The sequence below is a fragment of the Schistocerca piceifrons genome, chromosome 3 (genome assembly GCF_021461385.2).
Source record: "Schistocerca piceifrons isolate TAMUIC-IGC-003096 chromosome 3, iqSchPice1.1, whole genome shotgun sequence".
NCBI classification, from domain to species: domain Eukaryota; kingdom Metazoa; phylum Arthropoda; class Insecta; order Orthoptera; family Acrididae; genus Schistocerca; species Schistocerca piceifrons.
Window position 1 is genome coordinate 264,661,928 of NC_060140.1, and position 8,088 is coordinate 264,670,015.

The window sequence follows — 8,088 nt, forward strand, 5'->3', positions numbered from 1 at the left end:
CTCTACGCCATCTCGACAACACGAAAGCAGGAGGCCCGGATGGAGTCCCAAATGCGATCCTCAAGCAGCTTCCACCTCCCGGCCATGCCCAACTGGCTGTGATCTTTAACGAGATACTCCGCTCTAGCTGTTATCCAACTGCCTGGAAACATGCCGCGATAGTGGCCATTCCAAAACCTGAAAAGGGTCTCCAGCTTGTAAACAACTATAGGCCAATTAGTCTTCTGCTGTCTGTCTCCAAGTGCTTCGAATGGCTCTCTCTTTGTCGCCTGCTGCGCCATGTTGAAGCAGAAGCCGTTCTCCCCAAAGAGTAGTTCGGTTTTCGAAGAGGCCATCCTACGGAACAGCAATTACTTAGTCTCATTGAAGAAGCCTTCGATGCTATGGATCGCCACGAATACTTCAGAGCCGTTTTGTTGGACGTCGCGACGGCGTTTGACAGCGTGTGGCACGAGGGACTCCTGTACAAGCTGTTAGTGCAGGGGCTCCCCGTGCCACATGTTCGCCTCATCCGCAGTTACCTGGCAGATCAGACATTCCACGTGCGGGCCCAGACTGGGACGTCCACCGACCGCCGCATCCGGGCAGGTGTGCCACAGAGGTCTGTCCTCGGGCCGACCCTCTACGCCCTGTTCACCGCGGATACTCCGAAGACTGACCGTGTACAGCTGGCTATGTACGCGGATGATACTGCTGTCTTTGCCTAAAGTATGGGGCCCCATCTTCTGCAGCAGAGGCTCCAGCTCGCATGCGACGATTTCGTCCGTTAGGCGGTCAGGTGGCGTCTCCGCTTTAATGCGGCGAACCGTCGCATCCCCTTGGACTTCCGACCACCGACCATCGACAATCGCCGGTAGTGCTGTTCCATGGAGCGACATCGCACGATACCTGGGCGTCACGCTCGACAGCCGTCTTACGTGGCGCCAACACATCGCGGATGTCTGACGAAAGGCTTCAGAAAGACTCAGTCTTCTTTATCCCGTCCTCAACCCGAGCTCATCGCTACCTGCTCACCTCGGGGTGACACTCTACAAGGCGCTGCTCCTCCCTGTCCTTGAGTACGCCACGGTGGTATGGGGGAATGCTGCTGACGATCACAGGCAGGAAGCTCTCGCCACACAGGTGGCACACTGACCCGCCTTGGCTGCGAAAGTCAGCAGCGGCAGCGTATGACAACTTCATACCAACAACAAGGCCGGAACTCCACAAATCGTCGCGGGGTAACTGCGGGACGCGCCGCCTCCAACTTTCTGCACGAGTGTGTTTCGTGAAATTACATAAAGCCCAAGTCCTCGGTTGTCCATCATAGATAATCAGAGCACGATAGCCACAAATGTTAAGATACGAGGGGATATACTCCTGTAATTCCATCTTAATTTATCTTACGCCATTCAAGAAGGGAAAAATGTAGGGTTCAGACCATCTTTCTGCCATATTGTAAATAATTCTGCCAGAAGGTCGGAGGGCAATATTAATTTCTTTGGGCGCAATCTCAAAAGGGAGCTCAAAAATTCAAATTGTACAAATTCCATACCCAGCATGACTAACGTCACTCACATTTCCATAGGAATGATTAAACTTAACGTATCTACAATGAAACTACGTAAGACTTTTCGTTTTCAGATACATATTGTATCTTTTCTAAGATAATTCATACTATTCATTGTATATCTTCATTAATATAATTGCAACAAGAAATGCGGCTGAGCAGCACCACTAACCTCACAGGCAGCGACTGAGCCATTGTTTACTGCAGCCAGACCTTCGGCTCCGCCGCACGTCCGTCACGCTTGGCGGCTGGCCCGCAACTGACTGAGCTATATCACCTTTCTCAATCTTTCTATCCAGTTAACTTAGTGGAGAAGATTATGCACAACCTAAAGACGTCTAATCGAGCAGAATATTGTGTAATCATTATCTCTCAGATATTAGCGTTAACCGATATAAATAACAAAACTACTAGACGCTTCGCGCCTGGAGAAAGTGCAAGTCGGCGCCTTCACCTTAACGTCAGAATTCGAAAATTGCACTAGCAATCATTTTCAAGCAGTATCTGTTCGTCCGTTCTCTGTAATCGTTTCGTATCTGATTCAATTGATTTTATCGCCTATGGCTTTCGTAAACGAAAATGCCATTGTGACTCCGACGTGATATGAACACGCAACCTTCTGATCTGGAGTCAGACGCGCTACCGTTGCGCCACGGAGTCGGCGCTGTTGCCGGTGAGAGAAAACCTCGACCCGCAGCGATCTCAGCATGGTCCTTCACATGTGTCGTGGCTGCGCGAGGAACTGGGGCACCACTCCCCGTTGCACAAGGACCTCCCGAAGCACCACAGAAGATGGCTGCACTGTAGGACGGGCCGGTGGTCGATCAATCAGTGAGACCGGTGGCAGAAGCCCCAAGTCACAATGTCTCAGCGCATGTAGATCCTACACGAACGCAAGAGATGGTCGTGGTCACTGACGTGATGCACTGGACAAGGGGGGATTCCGGAACAACAAGTGTGGGACAGTCTCAACCATCAGACACGGAGAAAGGACAGAAGTCTCGGCACCGCCAAAAGAAGCGCAAGAAACAACATATCGCTGCCTGCCGCTGCCTGCCCCTCCCTCTCCCTCCCCCCCCCCCCCCCCCGGTATCACTGTAATGTTGAAGACAGTGGTACGACCCCCATGGATGTTGGTACGACCCGACAACCCGAACCCCATGGTGGTCTGGATCGAGAAGTTTCTAACATGTACTGCGCCGCACCTATGCACAATCTATTGAATTGGGCTAATCATGTTGGGTTTGACAATCAGGATGCAGGAACGACGGCCAAATCGACAGCCTCACAGGACGTGGACAACAACCAGGGTAACATGGGTAGCGCAATGCGGGGAGGTGCCAGTGAGGAAGCCGACGGCTTGGAGAAAGAACGGCGAGTCGAGCCACAGAATGTGTCGCGGAGTTGTGCAAAATGAACCGTCAACAGGTATATCGAATACCGACAATCAACATTTACAAAATCAGCAGCGATCTTAAATATCAGCTTCTCAGTGGCATGCTACGGGCAGCCTTGTTACAGGACGTAACGGAATCGTGTCTCCGCTTCTTGGGGACTTATAACGCTTATATCCATCCTGGTAACGCGCACGAACTGGGCACTGCAGTCCTAACCAAAGAGGGTCTCAAAGTCTCAGATGTCGAGTTGTATCAAAGTCATGGACGTCGAGTTTCTACTTTCGGCGAGAGGAACAGTGCTTACGCTCGCCGACGTCCGTATTATCAATGTCTATGCCCCATCTGACTTTAGCAACAGACGGACCCGCTCCGAATTCTATCGGACTGAGATAATGCCACTGTTCGCGGGCAGGTACGATCGTGTCTTTCTCGGAAGTGACTGCAACTGCGTCCTGTCACCCCGCGACCAGACGCCGAATTACAACACGTGCCCAGAGCTCTCCGCCAGTATACATCACATGGCCTTGCTGGACACATGGACCTCCTACAGGAGGCTTCACGTACTTCACGGCTATGTCAGCGAGCCGCCTGGGACTGCATGTATACGTCGCGCGAGCTTCGTATCAGTCTTCAACAGTAGGAACTCTGGCCGACGATCTTTTCCGATCATTTGGCATATATCTGCACCATCACCCTGGCGCGCCAGATGGCCTACCGAGGCAGAGGGTTGTGGAAACTGAATGTAGCTGTTCTGAAGGATCGAGATTGCCGTGCAGCAGTCGCCGAAAACTGGACGAAATGCTTATGTCGCACACATTCAGATCAGTCGGTGCTCCTCTGGTGGATACAGTTCGCCTAACCGGCTTTTAGGCGGACACTGATGAACTACTCCCAAGATAGAAAGCGACGGTACAACGACACAGTGGAATTTTACTTTTAGTGCCCGCCGTGATCTGTACACCCATCCAGAACAGCCACCGGTTAGTGTTGTAGAAATAAAATATGACAAAGCCAAACTGCTACACCTCATGCGCCATAACATCGATAGCACCGTCAATCGAGCACGACAGGGATATGTGGACGCGCACGAACCAGCTTTCATGCACCACATAGTAGGAGGAAAGATGCAGTATGAAAGGAAAGTAACTACGGCACTTCGGACGGTGGGCGGCCCGCAGTTAACAACTCAGGATGAGATCAAACAAGGGTTTGCGGATTGCTGTTCCCGTTTTAATTCGCAGAAGACTCCGGATAGAGAGGCACTCAATGACATACCCACAGCACTGCCGCGCCGACTGGACCGCGAACCTGCTGACGCGATGCAAGTAGAGGTGACGGAAGAGGAGGTGGCCACGGCCTTGTCTATGGGTAGCAACAATAAATCCCCTAGACCCGATGGACTGCCCGTAGAATTCTACAGGGAATTTCGAGATATACTAACGCCGATGTCGAGACAGTTGTACCAGGAGTTACTCAACCCCGAAGTGACCGTCCGTCTCGAATTTACCCAAGGTCTGAACATCCCCGTCCGAAGACATCATCAGGATATTCCGTGCGTCAATTCCGGCCGATAACACTTCTTAGCTGTGACTACAAACTCCTTGCAAGACTCCTGACCCTTCGTTTACATCCGGCCCTTGCAGTGTTGACGGGAAAAGACCAGACGGGAATCTAGGACAACCGCGCTATTCATATGGCATTATTTGACGACCGTGATCTGATAGCCATCGCAGATGCGTGCAGAAGGCGCCATGCTTGCAGTCGACTTAGAGAAAGCTTTTGATGCAGTCGGCGATGACCCCGATAGTAACAATGACGGCGATGAATGTTCCACAACGTCTCATTACGTCTGTCATGCGTTTTCTTCACGCATCATGGTCAATGGTCTTAGTCAACAAACATTTAGCAGGACCAATACAGATAAACTGCTCTATCATACAGGGGTGTCCCCTCTCCATTAACTTGTTTGCATTCGCGATTGAGCAGCTGTTGATTGAACTACGCAAAACGTTTCGGGGTTTCACTGTACGGGGAGATAAATTTGTGTACCGGACCTACACGGATGATGTAGTCATTTTAGTACGTTCGAACAGAGAGCTTGACATGGCAATAGCCCTGACACAGATGTGGCAAAGGACTGGTGCACAGATGAACTGGCGGAAATCGGGAATCGGGAATTATGCAGATTGGTCCCGAGCTTCCTGCGCAACCGGAAGACCGCTTGAAACTTATTACCGAGATGAAATGTTTGGGGGTGATGAACACTAAGACAACGCGCCGCACGATCGCTCTCAACTACAAACGCCTCTTGAACAATATCCGCGCTAGTATCCGCCTACACTCCTTACTGTCCCTCGATGCGCTGCAAAAGGTCGAATTCCTTAACTCCTTCATGGTGTCGAAGATATTTGGCAAGAATATTTCCCATGCCGCGCGCGACAGCGGACATCTTCCAGGCAATCTTCAGACATTACGAGAACCACGGACATCTCTTCAAAGTTAGTTACACGGCGATCACTCTCCCGGTTACCGGTGATGGCCTCGGACCCGCCAGTGAGTAGGTCAAGGCTTTGGCGTTATTGGTGCGACTGACGATATGGCACTGGAAACCCGGCCATAGCCGTCTGATCTCACACCTCCTAACAGTAATTGTGCCACCCAACCTGGACCCGCCGATAGAGATTCACCACATCCCTACAGCGTTGTCCCACTGCCGTCCTTTTCTGCTGAAGTACAATTACCTGAGGAGGATGCTGCGCACTGACTATCTGCCCGCAGAACGAAAAGACATGTAGTACACTGGCTAATGAGAGTCATTGTGTACTATATATTAAGCACATCGGAACATACCATTGGTGATTATAGAACATTGCTGGACAACCAACACTCGATGCTGAAGAGAACTCCGATCTACCACAAACATTATGCCAATTTACTGCTGAAGGTATTTGAAGACTTTCTGGTGACTGGTTGACGATGGACTTCAGAAGATGGTGTACATATATCTAGATATGGGTAAGTGGGGATTAAATATTGTAATAACAAAACAAGAAAAAACTGAATTCACCGGTTCCAAATACGCATCGAGAAGACGGCAGAGTGTCCGGAAGTTCCGAAAGTCTCCATCCTTCTGTCTCACAGTCAGAAATGTGTTCCAGAAGGGAACCACCTGACTTCTGGTCCAGGAGGGGCCTTTCCTTTTGTTGTTTGTTTTTGTATAAAAAACAAGGTTTGGGCATTAGAGTGAAAACACTTTTTCATATGCGTCATTAAAAAATTTGGTCAGGGCGATGAACCGCCACGCCAAGGGGTCCGGGGATCGATTCCCAACTGGGTCGGACATTTTCTCCGCTCAGGGACTGAAAAAAAAATGGATAAGGCGTCGAAAAAAAGTAGAAGCGTGCTTGGCCCGTAACCCACAGGTCCGTGGATCGAAACCACGCTCTGCTAAAATGAAATAGTCTACGGTTGCGTTGAGCTCGAATTATACGTCTACATTGTGCGATGCAGTGCGCTGATTCAGCATTAGGTTAAAAAAAATAGTGGCAAAGCGCTGGTCTTGTAAACCTGAGGTCGTGAGTTCGGTCCTAACAGGAGGCAAATGAATTTTGTAATAGCACTTCATATCGTGGCCCCTTCCAAAAAGCGGTCAAGGATGAAAGAATTATCAGTGCTCATGTTATTAAGAAACACTCTCGCAGGTGTGTAGTGCAAATGATCCTGTTAAAGGAGGGACCAAAAGTTCCCTCTCTCTTTTGCCTGTCACTTTGTTCATTGTCATGCACCATGTTTTATACTCTTGTAAAACGCTATGGCTGAAGAACGGCGTAGTGTGCCGCTGCCAGCCTACCTGAGTTGTACAGGTTTTAAAGTAAAAAAAAAAAAAAAAAATTCCCACGTTTTGCTATTTTGTCTAAAATTGACATGAAGAGGCCGTGGCTGTGTACAATTAATGTAAACAGCAACGAGCCGCTGTTAACACTGCTATTTATTTAGGTAAATAGCTCCGTTACCAGTTTCGAACTGGAAAGTTCATCAGACGGCTGTTCACATGATTTTCAAGATACACTTTACATTATCGTCCGTTTTTGATTTTTATTATTCCACTGTGGCGAAGTGTTTTTGGTGTACAGGTTCCTTTGATTACACAGAATGACTGTTTTTAAAAAATGACTTAACTTAATGAAAATTTAAACACAAAGATAAACCTTACATTATGAGCGTATAACGTTAAAAATGAAGTTGACAGATGTAGTAACCAGCTTGTGTGAATGCTACTTGTATCGTATTATGTAAATACTGTGCTATACTCAAGGAGCAACATAGAGGTGAGATAAAATGAATAATATGACACTAACAATTGCATTAACATCCATCTATGGTGCACTGAAGTTTTGAATTAAGTATGGTAGCAGTAAATTATTATTTTTTTCTTTAAATACAGTGCAACAAACAGGAGACAACATATACATGAATAATGTTGTAGATAAATGTAGTATGGCACACCACTTTTACTTATGAAACAATTTTACAGTTGCAGTAATGTGCAATTGAGCAGGCAGCTATGTTATGATGTAATACTTTATTTGTTGTTGTTAAAAGGAGTACTGTTGATTTATGTTTTAGACTGAATAATAGGTGAGTGAAGCTTTGTAGAAAGGTTGCATTGGCTAGCTCTGTCTGTTGATTATGAACATGTGGGTATTTGCTTTTATGTGTATATATTTCTATTTCTTCAAGCAGATTCATGAGGCTACCTTTCTCAACATGATGCAATATTTGAATGTGGTCTTCAATGTTTTTTACTCTGTTTACTGAGAATTGTGTGCATTGCAAATGCAGATTTTGAAGGATTGTTCAGACGTATGGCATCTAAATGTTCTTTGAATCGAATCTCAAAGTTTCTCCCAGTCTGTCCAGTATAGAATGAAGGGCAGTTGTTGCATCTGAGTTTATATATACCTGATCTTTTGTAAGGGGGGTTATAATTCTTTATGTTATGAATGGTTAGCTGCTGAAGTTTATGGTTTGTGTGGAAACTTATATTTGTGTTTGTGTTTTTGAAGAGATTGCTTATTTTGTGGGATATGCTCCCTAGAAATGATTGTGAGACATTTTCTGCTGCTTTCTGCAGATTTTTGT

At 47.5% G+C, this 8,088-nt stretch overlaps 1 non-coding gene across 1 annotated transcript; it reads right to left on the reverse strand.

Annotated features, from left to right (window-relative positions):
* Positions 1-2,137: 2,137 nt before the first annotated feature.
* Positions 2,138-2,209, reverse strand: Trnaw-cca. Its single transcript has one exon. It is a non-coding gene; the product is annotated as a tRNA-Trp (tRNA).
* Positions 2,210-8,088: the final 5,879 nt, after the last annotated feature.